General features: G+C 41.3%; 1 protein-coding gene across 3 annotated transcripts in view; it reads left to right on the top strand.

Moving 5' to 3' along the window:
- Positions 1 to 22,345, top strand: part of ESR1 (estrogen receptor 1) — a gene marked incomplete at its 5' end in the record, with an annotated part of 210,033 nt that overhangs the window by 35,349 nt on the left and 152,339 nt on the right. The window lies entirely within an intron of this gene.

Below are 22,345 nucleotides of genomic sequence, written 5' to 3'. Positions count from 1 at the left end.
ATCGTGCTGTACCCACCAGTTATTAAGTTTCTCCCTGTGACATTTCCTTTGCCTGTGTGCCTTGGTCCTTTTCTTGTGTATAGTTTACCAAATACAGCTTCTCTGATGTGCTGCCCGCTGCATTTTCTCTCTACTCCAGGAGTGTTTATTTGCATTTAGAGGATACCCTGGGGGAAGCCATAATCACTTTTACTACATAAAATATCCATGCTAAAGATCCTTTCTTTACCAGGAACAGAGCTCTGACAGCAGTGTAGGCTAACTGCATCGCTTTTGGTCTTAACAGGGGAGCATTTTTCTCTGTTCTGCCTCCTTTACCTTTCCAGCTTAAGCAAGTTTAGTATATAAATACTAGGAATATTTCAGGTGGAGTTCCTCATCTGCTGTAGTTTCTCTGTTGCCCTGATATGGATGAGAGCCGGGGGGTGAGACAGACTATTTTTCCTTCCATTGCTAGTAGGATGGATTATTTATTTATTTATTTATTTTTAAAGCTGTTCATATCTAATAGAGTAGTATGTGAGGTCAAGTTGGTCCTTTTTAAAAGGGTTTTTTTTTTTTTTTAACAATTATTACTTTCAATATCTTAGAAAATACTGTAAGACTTGGGCTTTTTTCTTGGATTTTAATAAAATTACTGATATTTTCTGATAGTTTTTTTTACATATATAAACAAGTATACTAGTATATACATACATAAATATCTATACACATATTTAGAAATATATATATGCATGTATATTTATATATACAAAAACATGTATACATATGTGTAAATAACAACGTATTATTTAGCTGTTACTATCTTGATTTAGAAAAAAATACATTTATATTTTGGTTTAGGTTAGTATAAGCCCTTTAAAGTCTTTTGCCACTGATATTTTACTGTTCATTTGACTTAATATAATCTAAAATACCATTATGTTCTCCAGTATTTAATCTGGTAGTGAAAAATCATTTGACAGAAGTAGGGTTGGTGGGTAGGTTCAACTATAAAATTGGACAAGTCATTTATCTGAGGCTGAGTTCCCTCAGCAGGAAAAATGGTTTAGCGCATCAGTCCGCAAAGTTTTTCTGTTAAAGGACTGGATGTAACTGTTTTAGGCTTTTCAAGCCATACAGTCTCTGTTGCAGCTACTCAGCTCTGGCACTGTGGCCTGCAAGAAGCCATAGACCATATGTAAGTAAATGGTGTGTGGCAATAAAACTTTATATACAAAGTCAGGTAACTAACTGATCAGACCTATCCTGTGGGCCACAACTTACTGACTCCTGATTTAATGAATGGAAAGGGAATAGATGGTTTCTAAGTCTAATGTTGATTATTCATGTTTATTGAGAACTTACTCTGCATTTGTGCTAGATGTTCTGAGTGGAATAAAAATATGTGTGACACAATCTATAATCCCACAAAATTTAGAATTTATTTGGGAAATTTACTAGGAAGGCAAAGGTACTTGTTCTCATGAGGTAACCAGAGAATAACTCAGTATAAAGTGCTACTGTATTATAAAGATAAGGAAAACAATAGGTGAATATAAGAAAAGAAAATATTGTCAGTTATATATGTAACATTACCGAGGTTGAAAGTAGAAATGACCCTCCTCCAAGTAACAATACCAATATTCTTACAGATTATTTTTGTCATAATTATTCATCATTTAGGAATGACCTATGTAACTTCACATCAAAATTAATATTGTCTCCAAGAATTAAGACATGAGAACAGAAAACACAGGAAAGATAACTTAAAAAAAATCAATGAAGGAAATAATAGCTTACGGTATGGCATTAACTCAAATTTAAATGAGTTTTAAGTTGTTTTAAATGAGATGAATATGAGTCCAAAATTCTGGAAGAAGCCTAGAAACAAGGCAGAGTTTTGAGCTTTTAGAGATATGGAGGGACCTTAAAGACGATGTTCACTCCCTCATTTAGTTGTTCATCAGTTGCCTCTGTTCGGCAGAGCACTGTGCAAGGCCTTGTAGAGACAAGTATAGGACAGACATGGTCCTTACCCTCATAGAGCTTACACAGAAGCTGGCAATTAGCTTGCAGGGTAACAAGTGCCAGGGTGAGGGTGAGTGCAGCTTCTTCCGGGAGTCCAAACTTCACTCAGTCCTCGCGGGGGTGGAGTCAAGCTCGGAGAAGGTGTCCTGATTTAAAATGAAGCCTGAAGGGTGAGCCAAGTGAGGAAAATGAAGGAGGGGATGAGTGTTCAGTCACAGGAATGAGCAGAGGAACAAAGTCCAGGAGGTAAGATAGAGTTTGGGGAGTCCTGTGAATAAAAATTAACAAAAGAAATTTTACCATTAGATTAAACAAAGACATCTCTGGGCCATGTGTTTATTCTTACACTATGTAAAAACAAAGTAATTCATTTCCTTTTTACTTAAATGATTTGTCCATGTATTTGATTTCTCTGTGCATATAAGAGGGGCATACCAGAGCGAGTTCGATGGGTTTTAGTCCCATTTTCTCATCATAGCCTTGAAAACTTGCAACTAAAAAGTTTTTCTGAACTTCCCTGGCTCTTTATAAATTACATTGCCCCTCCAAGCCTAGTCGAGGACAGTGAAGGGTCTGGCATGCAGGTAGGAAGTTCTGAAGATGCCGTAGCTCTCCCTGTTTTTCTTGTTACTTAAGAAAAGAGCTTAGAAGTGAGTATCCATCAGATTACTCTAGTGCTCTAAGTGTTTCAGCTGAAGAGGTAAAGTGTTTGACTTGAAAGCATACAAATTTTCATCCACTACTTGGTGTACAAACCTGATTACTCAAGAAATTGAGTAATGGCCTCCAATGGAACATGCTTTTTTCCCCCCTTAAATGTCAAGGATACTGCTTAAGGGAGGGGGTGAAATTGGATAGTGTATGACTGTATTAATCATTGCAGGTGGAGAAGCTGTGTCTGTTAAGATGTGTTGTGGGCAGAGACTCTTGGAAGAGTTATATAAGCAGATTTGGTTCAGTGGCCAGGTACAACTTTGAGTATTATTCCAAGAAAAAGGACTCCACTGAGCACACTGCTTATTGTATATTATTTCAAATGGTCATGAGGCACAGTGCAGGCTCAAACCTATATATATATATATATATATATATATATATATATATATATATATATATATACCCTTCACTATGCTGCCACTTCATATAATCTCTCTCTAAGATGTATATAGAAGATGTTTAGATCAAACAGACATGGTCAAGAAATTTGTTGGCTTAAAGGTTAGCTAAGCTCAGGAGGACATGGTTTCAGGGTGGGGTCTGGTTATGGTTCAATGTAGTAGGGGCCTTAAATCCAACAAAGATAAATGTCAGCCTGACCTGCTGGGCCTTCGAAGGCATCAGGGTGAGACAGTCCAGCACCCTGGATAGCTCCTTCAACAGCTGCCCAGGGTAAGCAGAGACTTATTTCTGAAGAAATTTAGGCCGTTCAGCTAGCTTCATTCACTTTACCGAGTGTTATTAAAAGAGAATTTAGCTCCTTTATGCTTAAGGACTCACCCTTGCTCAGCCATGGATTAGGTTTTACGTTTAGTTTCCCATTTCTAGTCACCTTCTGGATTGACATGCGCGCTCATGAATGGAAGAGGCCAGAGGATAAGGAGAAGTGGAGGCTGCTCTGTCGTTACAGAACTATTTTATCTCAAAAGTCCTTTCAGAGATATGGCTCAAAATTGAGAGCCTGGTAATATATGCACACAAAAATACGAAATCTTTGGTCTCCACATTCCACACGTGCCCCCTATAGTCTGGTCTCCATGCAATGGTGGGAGAGATCTTTGAGATATGTTATTCAAGTCATAAGGTCTTGCAGTTGAAACTCTCACTGCACTTAAAGTCCAGATTTTTTTCTATAAAATACTACACATGATCTTACTTGTGCTTACTCCTCCTCCTCCCCCTCCAGCCACAATGGCCTTCCTCTTCCCCCAGTTCACCAACCTGTTCCTTCCTTGAGACCTTCAAACATGTGCTTCTCCTTTTCCGTTTGCTTGCAACATGTGCATCTTGGCTGACTTCTTGTCATTCAGATCTCTGCCCAAGATCACTTTCTCAGTGAAGTTTTCCCTAAAACTTCTATTTCCCTTCTTTTTCATAGGCAATAAGAAGTTTGGAAAAGAATTCCAGAAATGTGAAGTAGCATAAACCAAGATACATTCAGTGGGAATTGAGTAAATTATCCATGAGAGAAGAGGGGACTTAACTGTCCTCTCTCTGCCTCTTTATGTTCCCTCTTCAGCTCTCTACCGTAGGCATTCTCCAGCATCTGTAATCTCTGCTCCTCTCACTTTCTCATTTTCTCCTCTGCCTAGTGTCCTAGGCAATCTCATACATATATATGTTTAAGGGTTGAATTGTCTCCCCTCCCATACCCAAATATATTGAAGTCCTAACTCCCAGGACCTCAGAATGTGGAAATAGAGTCATTACAGATGTAATTAGTGCATATGAAGTCATAATTAAATATGACTAATAATATCCTTATATGAAGAGGGAAATTTGGGCACAGAGATTGGGAGAAGGATGCCCTAAGATGACGGAGAGGGAGACTGGAATGCTGAAGCAGGAGGCCAAGGAACCCCAAGGATTGCTGGTCAACCACCAGAAGCCAGAAAGAGGCAAGGAAGGGTTATTCCCTACAGGTTTTAGAGGGAGTGGGCCCTGCTGATGCCCTGATTTCAGACTTTTAGCCTCCAGAACTGTGTGTCAATACTTGATGCTGTTCAAGTTACTCATTTATGGTACTTTGTAATGACAGCCCTAGGGAGCAATATTTACGACCTAACGTGTTAGGGCTATGCAAACATCTCTCAGATCTAGCTCCTGCTCCAACCTTGCTTTGTAGTGAGTCCTGTGTGTCTTCAGCGAACACTAGGTACTTCTCCTGGCTACTGCTTATATCAGTTCCCACACCATTCCCTCAGGCACCCACACTTAACACTTGGAGTCAGTCATTTTATCTTTGCACTTTGGCAGCCCTGCTGTTTCCCATTGGGACCACGGTGTAGTTCTGTTGAGTCTATCTCTTAAATGTCTATCTATCCAATTCCCATTCCTCAGAGTTAATCCCATTAACTTTCATCAGAATCATCCAATAATTTAATTTCCCCTTTTGTCTTCTTCTTTTAAGCCAGGGGCGGGATACATCCAGCCCGCAAAATTATTTGGTCTGGCACTGCCAAGGCATTAGGGGGGAGCTAATAAAATGTTTGACCAAATATAGCAGGCTAATTTTTAAGTTGATAATTTTGTATGGTGCATGAATGATATTATAAATATCAAAATGGCCCTTGGCAGAAAAAAGTTTCCCCATCCCTGATTTAAGCCATTTGCTTCTTTGTTTTTCCTTCCTCAATGCCACTCTGCTCATTGCCAGTCTATTAACATTCTTAAGCAAATCTCTAATCATGTCAATACTTTGTACAGAGTCCTTTCACGGCTTCCATGACCCATGGAGTGATCCTCAGACCGCTGTTCAAGGAGTTCCTCAATCTCGCTTTAGACGGTCTTTCCAGTTGTTTTAAAGTAACTGTTTCAACTTCTGAAGTAAACTCTTTCTTTAGACTGGACTACTTGCTGTTACCCAAATATGACCATTCCACTTCTTTGCTGGGAATTTCTTTCCAGATTTACCTATACAATTTCTTCTTTCCCAGTCAAAAGCAACTATCCGCAAGCCTTCTCTGATGTCAATGCTGGAGTCTTTCTCTCCCGTGGTCCATATTACTTTGCTCCCATTGCTTAGCATAGCAGGTACTCAGATATAGTCTTTACTGACTGGGAGCGCCTCAAAGGTAAGGCCCAAATCAAAGCCTTATAAGCATCACTCAATGAATAAATAACAGGATGAAAGGAATGTGAGGATCCATTTGCTTTAGTCAACACAAAACCATTATGTTTATTCAGTCGTGAAGATAGACAACAAGACAGTCTTTAATTAACATTATCTTGCCAGGGGCATATAGGAAAGACCAGAGAAGGGAGAGAATAGAAGCATGAAGACTAATTTGGCTAATGTTCAAATGTCTTAGAGATACTAAAAATCTGGACCTTTTGGTATTTGTGAACTGGGTGAAAAGGGAGTAGGATGAAGGGCATTAAAAAGAAAGAACCTACAGTACTTCAACATGGTTCAGTATGGGCTATCTGGAAAACAAAGGAGTTAAAGAGGTTCAAAAACAGAGGGAGAATGATGATATCATCCCCTGAACTGGGAAGATCAAGAGGAAGGTCAGTTAGAGGGGGGATAGGATGAGTTCAATTCTAGACATACTGAGTGTGACATGATAGTTGGATATGGAGATCGAATTACCCAGCAGGTACAGAGACAGAATCAGTACTCTACAAACAGTTGGGGGTGGGGGTGGGGGGAGTTGAGTCAGTTTCATCAATTAATTTTAAAGACACAGTGCAAAGAATGGCCTAAATACTTCCCAGAGGTTGTCCATTATTAATAATGGAGAAGTAACTCCCCAAACTTCCCCTTGCTTTTCATAATAATAACAGTTCCCTGGATCTTATCAAAACCTTATAAGAAATGCTGTTGTTATTAAAAGTGTACATTCAATTCCATTCTAAACAGGAAAATCACAAATTGGCCCAGTAGGACCAAACACTGGTCTCCAGGAACTTAATGATTTGAGAGAGAACATGGTGATAGCAACACATTAAGCTGCACAAATAGTAAACGGCAGGAGCAAATATAAGCATTTTCATGATTTTCATTAAAAAAAACCCACAAAAAACCAAGATTTTTCCCCCAAATTATTCATACTGTGGAAGCCCATAGACATATTTTCTGACCCAGAGCTGGCCTAATCCTTCCATTATTCTACTTCTATTTTTTACTCCCCATCCTGTGAGAACATGCATGTTGTGCAACAGAGAAATAGACTATTGAGGCTGAAGGACTGAAGAGTTTTCATGTGTATACACATGAGCTCTCATATAATTTTCACAAGAAAGCATTTTTAATAAAACTTTTTATTTTATTATTTCTTATTTTTTTTAATCCTCACCTGAGGATTTTTCCCCACTGCTTTTCAGAGAGAGTGGAAGGGAGAGATGGACAGGGGGAGGGAAGAGAGAGAGAGAGAGAGAGAGAGAGAGAGAGAGAGAGAGAGAGAGAGAGAAACATCGTGAGAGAGACACATGGATTGATTGCCTCCTGCATGTGCCTTGACTGGAGTCGGGAGCAAACCTGCAACCCAGGTATGTTCCCGTGACTGGGAACCGAACCCCCGACTCTTTGGTGCGCAGTCTGATGCTCTAACCACTTAGCCACAGTGGCCAGAGCTTAAAATGAAACTTTAAAAAAGGAAGGCCTTACTCCCAGGGATTGGTCAATTTGCTAAATGTTTGGCTCCTGGTTCTCATCAGAGAAAAAGAAACACAGCCCTGAAATTCAAGACCTGAACACCTCCTTCCATATAGGAATGCTGTCCCTGTTAACAATTTTAAGTGTTTCTTACCCTTTAATGCTATGGGACTCAGCTATGAGTGCACACATGCATGTTTGCATTTGAGAAAGGGCTCAGAAAAACAAATCATGTTCTTCCCACCTAAGAAATAACTCCTTCTTCTTCTTTTCCTCCCCTTCTTCTTCTCCTTCTTCCTCTTCCTCCTCTTCTTCTTCTTCTTCTTCTTCTTCTTCTTCTTCTTCTTCTTCTTCTTCTTCTTCTTCTTCTTCTCCTCCTCCTCCTCCTCCTCCTCCTCCTCCTCCTCCTCCTCCTCCTCCTCCTCCTCCTCCTCCTCCTCCTCCTCCTCTTCCTCCTCCTCCTCCTCTTACTCCTCTTCCCTCTTCTTGCCTTTGGCCAAGTAATCTTTATCTTGCGGATAATTAAGACAAAATGCATTCAACAAATAAAATCAGTATAGAACCCCCATTTCTTGGCAGCTCCCGTGGACACAGCTGAAGCTTTCAGAGGTCTTTAAAAACCATGGCAACAAATGCCTTTGAAGGGTAAGCAAAGGTTCCAAATGTTTTTAATCGCTGCTGTTTTCAGGCTACCACTTCAAGCATTCTTCATCATTTTTCTGTTCATCTGATTGAAATTAAATTTCCAATTTCCCAACTAAGTGGCACTGTCCCCCTCATGGAATTGACGATTTCCATTAAAGTGGTAGAGTACGAGCCCATATATAGTGCTTTAGCTCATCAACAATTCCATTAGAAAGCCTTACTTATGAGTGGCAATAATTTTGCACAAAAATTATAGGTAGCCTTTAATGGGCACATTTTCAAAGGGCACCGACTAGCCCTCAGAATAATGTGCTGACTCTGTTTTCACCAAACTTACCCCATGGCCCAATCCTGCCTAAATGGCTCTCTCCTTCTTGGAAAGCTGCTGTCAATAACTTGAAAGTGCTGTATCTTTTTAGAAGAGAATGGCCTGTTTCCCTGGTACTCATTCAAAGAAAAGTCACTTCTGAACTCTGTGTTATGCTTCACTCTTTCAAAGCTATGTATGCAGGCTATGCTATAACCTGATCGCCTGGCTTTTTGGGCCAAAAACTCACAATGTGCAGGAAAAATCTATTTCATAAATCCACCATCCACTTCATACAACTTTTTCTTGCTATGATGTTAATTCTCCACCCATGTGATGGAGCAGATTTGATATGTTTTAAAGGAGAGAAATGCCTTACTTGAGAAAAGCATACAGTGGGAAACTGTTCCTATTATTTTCCCCACATGTCCATCTTCCTTTAGCTGAAATAAAAAGATTTTATCCTTTCAGCTGCTTAGAAATAAAGGAATAAAAAATACAGTTTAATTACGAAGTCATAATTTTGCTGTGTAATAGATACTATTCCCCCTATTTCTTTGAGAAAGAATATATGGATTTTCAATTTTATACAAACAAATACCATCTTTACTTGGTCTATTTGGCAGTTTCAAAAATCCTGGATCAGGAAGTGCAGAGTGAATGAGTAGAGAAATCCTTAAGTCATCCCCCAGGGCTAGGTTGCTCGATGGCGTTGACCAGTATGAGTTTTGTATGTGATGGAAATATAAGCACCATGACTTGAACGATGGCTGTACCACGTCGGTGTAATTCATTAAGCAATGTGCAGGATGTTTTCTTTACCCACCAGAGAAGATAAATTACAGTTCTTAGGATAATCAGAATTCATAATTATTTTGTTCCTTTGACACTGCAGAGTTACTAATAAAGGAATTCATTTAAAGGTAAAGGCAATACTCTGGTTTCTCTTCAGGTTGCATAAAGGTATGGAAAAGTGCCTGTGCCACTCCTGTTAACCGATGCCACAGTGGTATATTACAGTCACCGTGGAGATGGTTTTCCTCTATTTTTATTTTTTTCTGATCGCTAGCACGCTCATTACTCTGAGTGCACCCTTCCTTTTCCTGCAGACCAGCCCCGCGCTCGCCTGTCCTCACTACCTCATTGTTCGCCATCCTTTGTGCTGGTCTCCCTTCTTACCAAGCTAATTTGCTCCACATCCTCACGCACCCCTCGTGGACTTGCTAGTCCTCTGCCTGTGTGTTCTGGTGCATCCCATTCTTTCCCTTTCTCACCATCCAACCTAACTTCTAAGGGGTGGTCTCTCTCTCCATTTTTGTTTTTCTTGTTGCTCTTGTGTACACACCTGCACACCTGCCTGTCCCAGCGATAGCCTCTCCTCCACCCTCCCAAGAGGGCCACCTCTCTGAACTCAGGGACTGAAAACAGGGTTTTTCATGCAGTGATATTGATTGAATGGCCATTGTATTTTAGTACTGGGAGAAATGCAAATCCCCAAATCCAATTCAGGACTCAGCTTGCACACAGATGGAAAGGTTGTGAATACACATGAAACCATAGAAGAGTTGTAAGCTCAGCACTGCAAGAGATGCCTCAACACAGTCTAAAGGGACAAAGCTAACACTCTGTGTTGACAGGAGGGAGCAGGTACAGTGTTCTGGAGTAAACGCGAAGACATTATGGGGGAGGCAGTGTGTAAATTGGTGTCTGTCCAGTGGACCTCGCAGACAGTTCCACTTCATCATATGCATCCTGTGATTTGTTGTGAGTGGTTGCTGCTCACTTATGCATGTTTAATACGGTAGTACATCATATAGCATTTTAAAAGAGTGTGATTTTCTTTACCATTTGTGATATTTTAAAAACCTAGTCTGGCTGGCATGGCTCAGTGGTTGAGTGTGGACCTATGAACCCAGGGAGTCACAGTTCAATTCTTGGTCAGGGCACATGCCTAGGTTGCGGGCTTGATCCCCAGTGTGGGGCGTGCAGGAGGCAGCTGATCAATGATTCTCTCTCATCATTGGCATTTCTATCTCACTTCCTCTCACTTCCTCTCTGAAATCAATAAAAATATATTTTTTAAAACAGCAACCTATTTCATGCATATCTCTGCAATGCTCTCATCTATATAATAAAAGTGTAATATGCTAATTAGACCAGACATCCTTCTGGATGTCCTTCCTTCCAGACAAAGCTGCAGCAGGTGGGGGCCAAGGCAGAGGTGGGGCCAGGGCCAAGGTCATTGCATGAATTTCCCAGGCCTCTAAGTTATCAATAAGTCTGTGATGTTTCCAAAGTTTGATAATACTTTATTTCCAGGATGTAATGTGCTATTTCAACTTGTTTTTGAAGTCTGACATGGGAGTGATGTTAATAAAAACCTAGAAATGTTCCTCTATAGTCATATATAATGTAGCTATCATGGGGTAGATGTATTTGATACTTGATGTGGAACAAAATAGTTGGTCCCAAGCTGAGACATGTTTAGGTAGGCTCATCTTATACTCCACAATTTTTATGTTTGCAATTTTCTTGATATTTTCTCCTCTGTTTTTAGTTTTATGAGATATGTATGAAAGGATGTTATTTAAAAAACGACTAGAGACTTTTGTTTCCAAGAGTTGATGTAAACTTTCCCATAACGTGGACCATTAGTAGAATATAAACTTAGATACATCCTTTAATTTTTAAAATTGTGGCAGTAAACTTGATCTCAGAGAAGGAAGAAAATGGTTTGATGAGCTTTTATCAACTACAAACAGGGTTTTTGAAGGATTTCAACTCCTCTCCCCTACTCTTTCTCTACAATACTTCATCTTCAAGTTGATACTATTGATGCAATTGGTGTAAACATATGAGATAACAGCAATATATGAGTTCAGATCCCAGACATGGGTTCTTTCTCTCTGCCACCTGGTCTGGCTGTGTGCCCTGCTGACTTACTGCAGGGAACACAGTCAGGGAGGAGCCAGAGGGGCAAGGAGCAGAGCCACAAGGGGGCAAGGTGTGTGCAAGTTCACCTCTGGGCTGAGGAGCACTGCCTCCTTTGTTCTCATGTCAGCTTACTGAACCAATCAAGGGCAGCCGAGTCACAAGCCTAATCTTGGATCCATTTTTCGTAGAAATACCAGTACTGTTAAGGGCCCTGTGTACCATACACTGCTCAGAAAGTGCTTTTTAGAGAGCCACTTTTTCTGAATACAAGAGAGGAGAAAGAGTTTGAGTAGGAGTCAAGGGTTTCTTGTAAACATTTTCTTTTATGTGTGTGTTTACATGTGTATGTGAATACACACATACACACATAAGTGCATACATAAATATACATATTCATACATATATAGAGAGGGAAAGAAGTATGTATAAACTTTGGAGATACACACTGCAAAATATCAACAGTGACTATGTGAGTGATAGGACTATGATTAAATTTTATTTTTTGCCTATTTACATTTTTATTTTTTCACAATAAACATCTTTTACTTGTATAATAAAAACACTATTTTGAAATTCATGTTGCAATTCATTAATATCACACTAGTATTTTCTCTCCTTTTTTCTCAGTAGAGAAAGATTGTTGCGTGTCTAGCACATCTTCATACCTTATTTTCAAAACATCCAGAAGGACAAGAGCAGCTTTTATTTTCTTATTCATGAGCCCAAGTGAAATTGAGTCAGGTGGACATTACATAGCTGTGGCCAGTAAAGTATTATTCCTTCTGAGTTGTTGAGAAACTATAGCAGAGGAGGTGAAAGGCCTTGTGTTAATGAAACCACCAGGAGTCCAGGTCTTTAGAGCAGCTGGCCAAACCAGCAAGGATGAGGTATTTCCATCATGAGGCCAAACCGTGATTGTGTATCCTAACCACACATCCCCAGGGGGAAGAGCCAGCCTTGTGGGAGGGACTTGGGTGTCATCGGGTATTGAGCACAGTTGCATGACAGTAGACCTGAAACCCTGTTGAAGTGAAGAATCACAATCCTGATGTCCAGAGGCAGCAACTCTCTACTTCCTTTTCATATTTCTGAAGTCCCACAACCTAAAAAAGTCTCCTTTATGTTCCTAAAGGGTGTCCCCACCGGATCAAAATCTTCACACTTAGTTATTCAAGAGAACTATTATTAGTAAGAGATTTCCAGCTTTGATCTGAATAGGGATGGATAACTACTGACATTTCTGAAGCTGTGAGTTGGAATGTGGTTTTCTTCCCTTGGTGTCTTAGCCTTTCGGGCTATGCAGTCAGCATTTCCCAGACCTATTAAGAAAAAGGATCCCTTTGAAAGGGGATACAATCTGAGGACATGACAATGGTCACACTCGTCCTCGGTGTCCCCTGATGGAGAAAATGCATCCTGACAAGCTATCGTTAAAGGAGTGTTGCTTTCCTATGCATTCCTTATGTTTGCCACGAGGGCTGCACACATACGAAGACATGCTGCACATGGGGACTGCATGCATTAGTTGAGCAGTCTGTGCACTATTGTATCTTCACCTTGATTGTCTGCCCTTTGCCAGAACTCCCTGTGCCAATCGCACCAAAAGCGACTGATGACATGAACTCTAGCAATTCATTTTGCGCCTGTTTCTTCATATAGAAATTTTGTATTTTTTCTTCTGAAAATAGTCAGGTAAAGGGAAGAAAAGTCCTCTTGAGTTATCTTTGTCCACAATGGATTAAATCACTGAAATGGTTCTATTATTATTATTGATGTTTTTTTTAGTTTGTTTGTTTTTGTTTTTTTTACAGAAGGCCTTAGGTTAGAAAATTCCTCAGAGACAAGGAGCTGACTCTCTGGGCTTCTGGGATGAACTGTCTGAAGGCCCAGGGAGCTCTGTGCTCTGTATTGGTGTTGGTGGCTCGTGGCTGCCCCAGGTCAGATAATGGTCTAGGTCAGTGGTCGGCAAACTCATTAGTCAACAGAGCGGCAAACTGCGGATTGCGAGCCGCATGTTGCTTGCGAGCCACAGTTTGCCGACCACTGGTGTAGGGCATCTCCTGTGATAATGTGTTCCTGTGAAGAGCTGTTTCTTCTTGCCTCAGGGCAGAAACAGAATATTTTATTGCATTAACTCTTAGAAATAGCTAAAGAGTGACTCAGTGATTTTCTTTTTAGAGATAATAAATTTTCTCACCTCTTTGATAAGAGAGCTCTTTTAAAAATGCTACTATTACTGTCACTACAACCGAGCCCCTTTGTTCTTGTGTAGTTTGCGTGTGTGTGGTGAAATATGCTGGAATCGTGAAACCATTGAAATAGACAAGGTGAGAAGTAAAGCAAGTTGGGTAGAACTGGGGACCAATAAAGGGTCACCGGTGTGCATCCCGGCAGCTGATGTGGGGCCTGCCAGCACCACATGGAAGGACTGTCTTGCCCAAGAAAAGCCAGTAGCCGATTCAGAAGCAGAACTGGCAGTGGTTCACAACAGATTGGGTTTTGAGTGAGAGGAAGGGGGTGACCCTGAGATGTTGAATCAGAATGACTGGAAGAACAGTGAGGCTGATGCTTGAAAAAACATGTTAAATGATATATTTTAAATGATATAGTTGGACCTATGAACAATAGGACTGGGTGTTGAATTTGAGAAGTGTTCTGGACCATCACCTTGCCTCTTGATCCTGTCTGTTTTTAATATTTAATTTGTGAATTAATACAATACTTTCAATTTTTTATTTTTTTCCTCTCTAAGGAGTTTAGCTTTGAATTTTAAATAGAAACAAGACCACAATCACACCTTGTCTGGAGCTGACCTGCTAAGGACCACCCTTTTGCTTAAGACCATAACGGGATTAGGGATTGCTGTGATTTATAGTTCATGGAATTAAGTCATTTAAATTCTTAATAGTATATTTGAAAGGAAAGGAATAGAAATGAAAGACTGAATCATTTACCAAGAAATAACAGATTGATTTATTTCTGCAAGACTTGGTGGAGATTTGTACCTTTTTTCAAAACTGGCTTTGTTTCAGTTACCAATTAAGTGGGGTGAACTATTATAAAAAGGCATATGAATCAGATTGCTGTAACATTCTTCTATGAAAATCTTCACAGGAGCAGTCATTAGGGGGGTCCAGTAGGTCCATATGTGTCAGTAGGTCCAGAAGGGGTCATAGTCATTAACATTTTCTTTTTTCTTTCTTTCACCTATTTTTTCAACTTTCCTGACTTACAATATAGACAATAGAACAATGTGCTATGTGTTTTTGTATTTTTAATCTGGATCATATTCTGTCCCAATTTATAATATATAGCTATTAAATAATTATTACATGATAACTTGCTTTATAAGCTATAAATTGTTATAGAAATATTAATTATAATTATTATGCTTATCAACTGTGTAGTCTTAGAAAAATTATTTCATGTATTTGGACTTCTCATTTTAAGTGACCAAAATACAATTCAAACTAGCTTTGGGGGAGAGGGGGGTGGGCTGGGAATGAGTTTTGGTGAAAGCACTCTTTTTAAATTATTATTATATATTTTTATTGATTTCAGAGAAGAAGGGAAAGGGAGAGAGAGATAGAAACATCAGTGATGAAAGAGAATCATTGATTGGCTGCCTCCTACTCACCCCACACTGGGGACCGAGTCAGAAACCCAGGCATGTGCCCTGATTGAAAATCGAACTGTGACCTCCTGGTTCATAGGTTGATGCTCAACCACTGACCTATGCCAGCCAGACTGGTGGAAGCACTCTTGAGTGTCTTAGCTAGGGGTGCAGCCAGATCTCAGTGCCCTAGGCCCAGGGACCCAGAGCCTGTCGGGATCCCAGCCTTGCCTCAGTTTCTCTCTGTGTGCCAGCTCCATGCTGCTGTAAAACTGAATTTTCCCAAAGGTGGGAAGCAGAGCTGGCAACAGTTGCCACAGCTCAATCAGTGACATTCTTCCAGTAGCAAATACCAGGGAAGGACTCTGGCTCAACTTTGGTCAGATACACGCCCCCTGAACCAACTGGTCCTGCTTGCCAGTTGGCCGCAGTCATGAGCAGAGCCACATTTCAGAGGCGATCCTGGAGGCTCAGCCCATATAGGGGGCTGTTCCACAGACGAGAACAGCATTCTGAGCCATACACCCCATTGTCGTCTACTGTAGCCAATGTTTCCAATCTCCCGTTTCCTCAGTGAGAAATGGCACAGTGATTCCTACTGTCGAGGTTGATGTAGTGGTGAGAGATCATGCTTAACCTACTGTGGGTGCTCTGTGAAGTCATTATCATCACCTCCATTGGCTCTATCAGGGTTCGTCTAGGATAGCTTTCTGCTCTGAAGCTAAGTAGAGCAAATGCCTTAATGTTTCATTATTTTGCTTCTAAATTGGTCTGTACCCCTTACTTCTTAAATATGGATTTTTTCCCTCATATCTACACCTGAAAATTAGTTAACATTTCTACTACAAAACCAAAAGAAGAAATTCAGAGTTTTGTCAACTTCTCTATGGACATTTACCTCTTACTTTTGCTTCTTTAGTTTATGAAGAATGTCAAGCTTCAGAGAGCAGAGACAGTGTATCCTTGGGTCTCTTAATATATTAGGCATATAGCTTCTTGCATCTAGCAGAGAATTAAACTTCCTTGAATAAATAAAGTTTCCTCATTGTTGTTACTGCTATAGCACTTCTTTTTTAAATATATTTTTATTGATTTCAGAGAGGAAGGGAGAGGGAGAGAGATATAGAAATACCAATGATGAGAGCGAATCATTGTTCAGCTGCCTCCCGCACACCCCACCCTGGGGATTGAGCGTGCAACCCAGGCATGTGCCCTGACTGGGAATTGAACCCATGACCTCTTGGTTCATAGGTCACTGCTCAACCACTGAGCCATGCTGGCCGAGCTATATCACTTCCTTTTGTAAAAGTTTTAACTAGACTTCCCTTACTTAAAATATACTTCAAAAAAGGAAAAATAGTGTTTAACTTCCATAGTATGGAGTTAGAGGCAAACACTTTTTAAATTAAAACGTGTTGGATGTAAAAATTACTACAGTAGACTTTTCCTTATGGTGGGGTGATCCAAAGAGTCCATTTCTTGCTGTGCTCTGAGAGTGGTACCAAAGAATTTCATCTCCTTAGGAGAGCACTGCCAATGAGTGGGCTCTGTTTCTAAGCTAGCCCAGCATTTGTAGTAAATCAGAAAAACACACCATACTTTATAATAACCTTTATAATTGGCACTTCAAAATGGGAATTTGGACTGGCACAAAATTATTAATCAATAGAGAGTAGATTTCAAAAAGGTAATTATACCAAGTGTAACACTTGAACCGTGTTCTGTTAAGTAAAATATAGTTCCTCTTTCCTGTTCTCCTTTGTAAGCAGTTGGGATAATTCAGGTAGCTGGATCAGGATTTGGAGTTCAGATCCACTGAATAGTTTTGGGCTTACTTCTGACTGTAAATGACTTTGGTCCTTTATCTTCTTGATAGGAGAGGCAGCTGTGTCACTTTAAAGCCCAGCAGTGGCCCTAGCTGGCTTGGCTCTGTGGTTAGAGAGTCAGCCTGTGGACTGAAGGGTTGCAGGTTTGGTTCCAGTCAAGGGCATGTACCTCGGTTAGGACATGTGGGGCAGGCAACCAATTGATGTGTCTCTCTTACATCGATGTTTCTCTCTCTCTCTGTCTCTCTCTCTCTCTCTCCTTGTCCCTTCCACTCTCTCTCAGAATCAATGGAAATATATTTTCGGGTGAGGATTATAAAAGAAGAAAAAAAAAAGCCCAGCAGTAAATTATTAGTCTAGTTTTTAGCTCCTGTCACAGAGGCATGTTACAACTTTCCCACATTCCTGGACAGTGAGGCTGGGATTCTCAGTTGTTTAAAAAAGTGTTTGAATGTATTTTGTCAAGAGACGTGATTCATGGCTACTTTTCTTACATTTTTGCTTGCTTTTTCAAGAGTTCAAATAGTTCCCAGGTCTGACAGCTGGGCTTATGCTGATTGGAGTGAATGTTTTTGGATAAGATGAAGTGTTTCAGATGACTTACACTTGACTGCATAAATGTAGCCTCACAAGTTATGTGATTTGAAGAGAACTGGTTAAGGGTAGAAAAGGATTGCCTAACTACTAAGAAAATGACAGGTTATTATAAGTTGGTTTGAGGGAATTGTCATTTAGGTCCTGTCCCTACGAATTTGAGCTCCGCTGGCCTGGAGATCTCACAATAACGGCGGTTAATGTTTAATGAGTCCTCACCCTGAACCAGGCTCTATGTGACGGCGTTTAAATGCATCCTCTCATTTAATCCTCCACGAAAGTCTAAGAAGTTAGCATGATAATTACTCTCAGACAGACGAGGAAACGGAGAACCTAACCAGCGTGGCACCAGCTGGTGAGACAACAGAACCCATGTGTTCTGTTAGCCACTGTCTTCTCCTGCCTTCCCTCAGGGCAGGGATGCTTCTCAAAGGGAGACTGGACGTGAGGGCTGCCACCTGACCAGAGCTGGCTCCTTGTCCTGAAGGTTTACAGGCAAGAAAAGGGGACAGACTTTCCTGGAGTTAGTCTTGCTTGCCGAGGGAAAACGGGGCTGTCCCCAAGAACTGGGCAGGGCCCAGACAGCCCACATGCCTGTTTCAGCCCAGCAGGCCCAGGATGAAGGGTGATGATGGCCCCTCTGGGATGCAGGTTTGGGTCACCAGAAAGCAAGGGGTGCCAGCCAGGAGGAGAGTCACAGATGCACAGGACGGCTCTGTGACAGGAGCCGGAGCAGACCAGACTGGAGCCTCTGTCCGCTGTTGGGGTCTCTGCTACTTGTTCTTTGCTACAGTATCTGAAGATCGAAAAACACAGCTCACTCTCAACCTCTGTTCTAGTCTCTATGAAAGAAATGCAGCCCTTTCTCTGGCTGACCAGGGTCCTGGTGGTTATGTTTATTGCCCAGTCTGTGGATTGCAGGGTGGAGAGAAATAACCACAGGATGGGATAATGGAAGCAGAACCAGAGAAGAAATGGACATTGTTGATGCTGGGCTCATGTTGGTTAGAAAATTTTAAGAAATTTTTTTGATTATTCAAAAAAAAAAAATAAAAGCTAATACACATGGTTAAATGTTAAACAGTACAAGATGGCACATGATGAAAAGTTTAGGACTTCTCGTCCCATGCCAAAATCCACACTTCTTTTCCCGAGAGATAAGCACTATTAATAGTTTCTTCCAAAAAATATATATCTATATCTATATCTATATCTATATCTATATCTATATCTATATCTATATCTATATCTATATCATCTATCTATATCTATATCTGGCAATATACTGTATACATTATTCTGTGTCTTGCTTTTCTCACTGAATAATATATACTGGAGATTTTTCCATACCAGTATCTACAGGTCTCATTTTTAAACAGCCGTCTGTTAGTCCATAATAATGCCTTCTGCTGGCACCAAGTTTTATGGTTGACCAAGCGTTTGTATGTATTGTCTCTCTGGGCCTCAGAGTAGCCACTGGGGATCACCTGGAGGCGGGGACTCAAAGACCAGTCAGTGCTCCTGGTGCCACGACACTTCCTCAGCGTGCCCGTGTCCCTTCCCCTGGGCGCAGTGGCCTCCGGCGGAGGCAGACGCTCTTGAAGCAGTAAAGAAAACGCCCAGGTGGCACCCCGAGGAGCCAGGGGAAGAGGACACGTGGACCTCAGGGAAGTGAGAGGAGAGAATAATTGATGTTTAGAACTGGAATGGTCCTAGTGGTCAGTAGATCCTTCCCGTCCCTCTTACAGCTGAGGACCTGGGGCCAAGACATCCAAGCAGTGAGGTCATGTTCAGGCCAAGCAGTGAGGTCATGTTCAGGCCAAGCAGTGAGGTCATGTTCATTCCCGAGGCCAGTTCTGGGGCGGGGAGGAGAAGGAGACTCTGGGTTTTCCCAGGCTCTCTTGTTCTCCTCATTAGAATGCGGTGTGGACAAGTGTGTAGACTGAAAAGCCCAAGCACCCTGGAGACACGAGGAGACTCCTTCCAAGCACTGTGAAGTGGCCCGGCTGAGAGTCCTCCCCACGGGGCAGTATGACCACCCAGACTTGAGCTGTCTGGGTGCCCAGGCAATGCGGATTTTAAGGCCACGCTGCCTCGCACCCCTTCATTTCCCAAGCATCTAATGTTCACACAGCTCACCTCCAGGCCTGCGGGGCTACGGCGGCCTGTGTCAAAGAAACCGTCCCCAACCACGGGGACCACAAACTACACAAAATTATCTATGCTACTTTGGCTTAAATCTACCATGCAAATAAGTCAAATAAATGCAAACCAGATCTCCTTAGCATAGGTTTTATTTTATCAAGCGGCCTCATCCTATGAAGGTTCATGGACAATACAATGAATGAAACCCGCCTCCATTTATTTTTACTTGTTAAGAGGAATTGTTATTCAAGCTGAGAGAATGCGCTAGTAGTTCTTTCTAAGCCTGACAGACTCTCGTTGGGTTTCCTCACTTTTAAAGAAGAAGAATGACCCAAGTCATGTGTTAAATGTGCTAGAAGACCATTGAATCAGAAACTCCTGCCCTAGCCGGTTAGCTCAGTGGATAGAACATCTGCCTGTGGACTGAAGGGTCCTGGGTTCAATTCCGGTCCCGGGCACATACCTCTGTTGCAGGCTTGATCCCTGGCCCTGGTTGGGCATGTGCAGGCGTGCGTGTCTCTCTCACATCGATGTTTCTCTCTCTGTCCCTCCCTTCCACTCTCTCTAAAAATCAATGGAAAAGTCTCCTCAGGTGAGAATTAGCAACAACAAGAACAAAAGCTCCTGCATCTTCTTTCATTACTTTCCCAGGATGCCTGGGAGGAACTTTGCCAAGGGAGTTCATTTTGGAGGGCTCCTGCAGATGGGCGACACCCCTTCTTTAGCAGTTAGGTGGTCAAAAGCCTACAAGGGAGCATTCAGGGGTGGCATCTTGAGGGGCATTCACATCCCACACCACACAGGTCTTAATAAACACGGTCTTCCACTCTCTCCTGCACCACCCCATGACCCAGGAGTGGAGGTGGGACTCTGTACTTATTCGCTGTTCTTAGAAAGCAGGGCAGAAGCACAGGTCTGCTCAGGGTCTCTGAGCTTTACCCTCTTGTCTGATCTCCAGGCCATTTTCCTCCTACTTGATTCTTCAGCTTTGGACAAGGACAGTTTGAAGTCTTTTCTACTGCTGTTGGTTACCAGTGTTCAGAGGTTAAATGACTCCAGGTAGAAAGAAAGCTTGGGGGAATGGGGGGAAGAAAGCAAGCTTGGAAAAATCCCTGCAAACCATTGAACAGAGCCAAGGAGAGGGGCCTAGAAGTGAGCTAATCTCACCCATTGTCACACTGTTCTCCTTTGTTTGATGCTTACCTATTGTCTCAGAGGGACAATTTCAGGAAGTCCTTTCTTGGGCTGTGGAACAGCACTTGCTACTTGTTGAGCCCCAAGACGCATTCTTTAAACTACTGGCTTATTGTCTCAGGTATTACAATGAGTTGGTGGCCACTGATTGCATTATCTTTTCCTTTACGGCAGCTGTTGGTTTGATCCTGTGCCAGGTGCTTACACCAACTGTGGTTTTGCAGCTGGCAAGTGAGACAGGACAGGAGGAGGACCATTGCCCTGGCCAAGACGTTTAGCAGACTGGGGGCTGCCCAGGGCAAATGGATAGAGGATTTCCTCTTTACTTCCTTTTCACTTAGAAAAAGACACTCTCCAGGACAATTATCCTTCCTGGAATTCCTGGACATGGTTTTTCTTTAAAAAGATTCTTGGATGCAAGACATGTTTTTGTTTCACTTAAAAATTGGGGTAAAATGCCAATGGAAGGTGGTGTTCACCGATAAGATATACTAGAACTGACAAGATGTGGAAAACAATTTGGGATGCATTATTGTCATGCCGTTTTTATTTGTACCTCATTACGTACAGATGTGGTTGTGAAATAGTTCAAACCATGACACACTGAAAGTCCTCACTGGAGTGTTAGGAATGTGTTCGAGGAGACAGCCAAATTCTGTTTCATTTTGTTTGGCTCATTACATCAGCTGCAAATAAAAGAATATTCACTTTAATATCCAAATCAAATTTATTTCCAAATAGAATACCATATTGTTCCTTCACAGAATACAATTTTCTTATTTTTATTTCATCAATACCTTGCTCTCTACTTTATTTTCTCTGTTTCATGCTGGAATGTGCTGAATTGTTTTCCAGGAAGGCTTTGATAATGTTATGTCACACTCTACTGATGAATATATTTCAGGTGGTTCATTTCTCATATATGGGAGTGTCAGGTTCTGGAAATAATTTTATTGCTGCTTCTGAAATGACCTTCCAATGATATGCTATAGTAATTGCATTAGGGAATTCTCTTTGTATTATAGTTCCAACTATAACACTGTTTGCACATTTTGGTTCCGTAGTTATGGAGTTCTTTCTACTTCACCAACCCTACTGTTGTGTTCCTAAAGGAACAAGGACTTGAGAATGACACAGACATGGATTTTAATGGTGGCTCTGCCATCTACTAGCCAAGTGGCCTTGAGCTTCTACAATGTGGGAATTATAGTAATCTAACTGTAACCTAACCGGTGTGATGCTGAGATGAGACCAAGGGCTGACATCACCTAGCATGATCCCGGCCCATAGAAACATCTGGCCAATACTGCTAGCCAATCCTGGGCCCAATCACATAACCTGCACAGGCCAATTGCAAAGTTACCCCCTGGATTCCTTTTCCTGCCCTTCCTCATGGAGATGCTTCTTAGACCTCCCACTTCATTTTTTAAAAATTGTGGTAAAATAGACATACAAGCATTTATCGTTTTTAAGTATACAGTTCAATGGCATTAAGTACATTCACATTGTTGGATAACCATCATCACTGTCCATTTCCAGATCTTTTTTATCACCCCAAATGGGATCTGTACTCATTGAACCAGTTTCCAAGTTCCTCTTCCCCACACCTCTCGGTAACTGCTATTCTACTCTCTTCCTCTATGAATTTGGCCACTCTTGATATTTCATATAAGTAGAACATGTGGTATTTGTCCTTTTGTGTCTGACTTATTTTACTTAGGATAATATCTTAAAGTTCATCTAAGTTTTAGCATGTGTCAGAA

Source organism: Plecotus auritus (genome assembly GCF_963455305.1).
Source record: "Plecotus auritus genome assembly, chromosome: 4".
Taxonomy (NCBI): Eukaryota; Metazoa; Chordata; class Mammalia; order Chiroptera; family Vespertilionidae; genus Plecotus; species Plecotus auritus.
The sequence above is the reverse complement of the archived record's forward strand: the minus strand, read 5'-3'. Positions and strand labels throughout refer to the sequence as shown.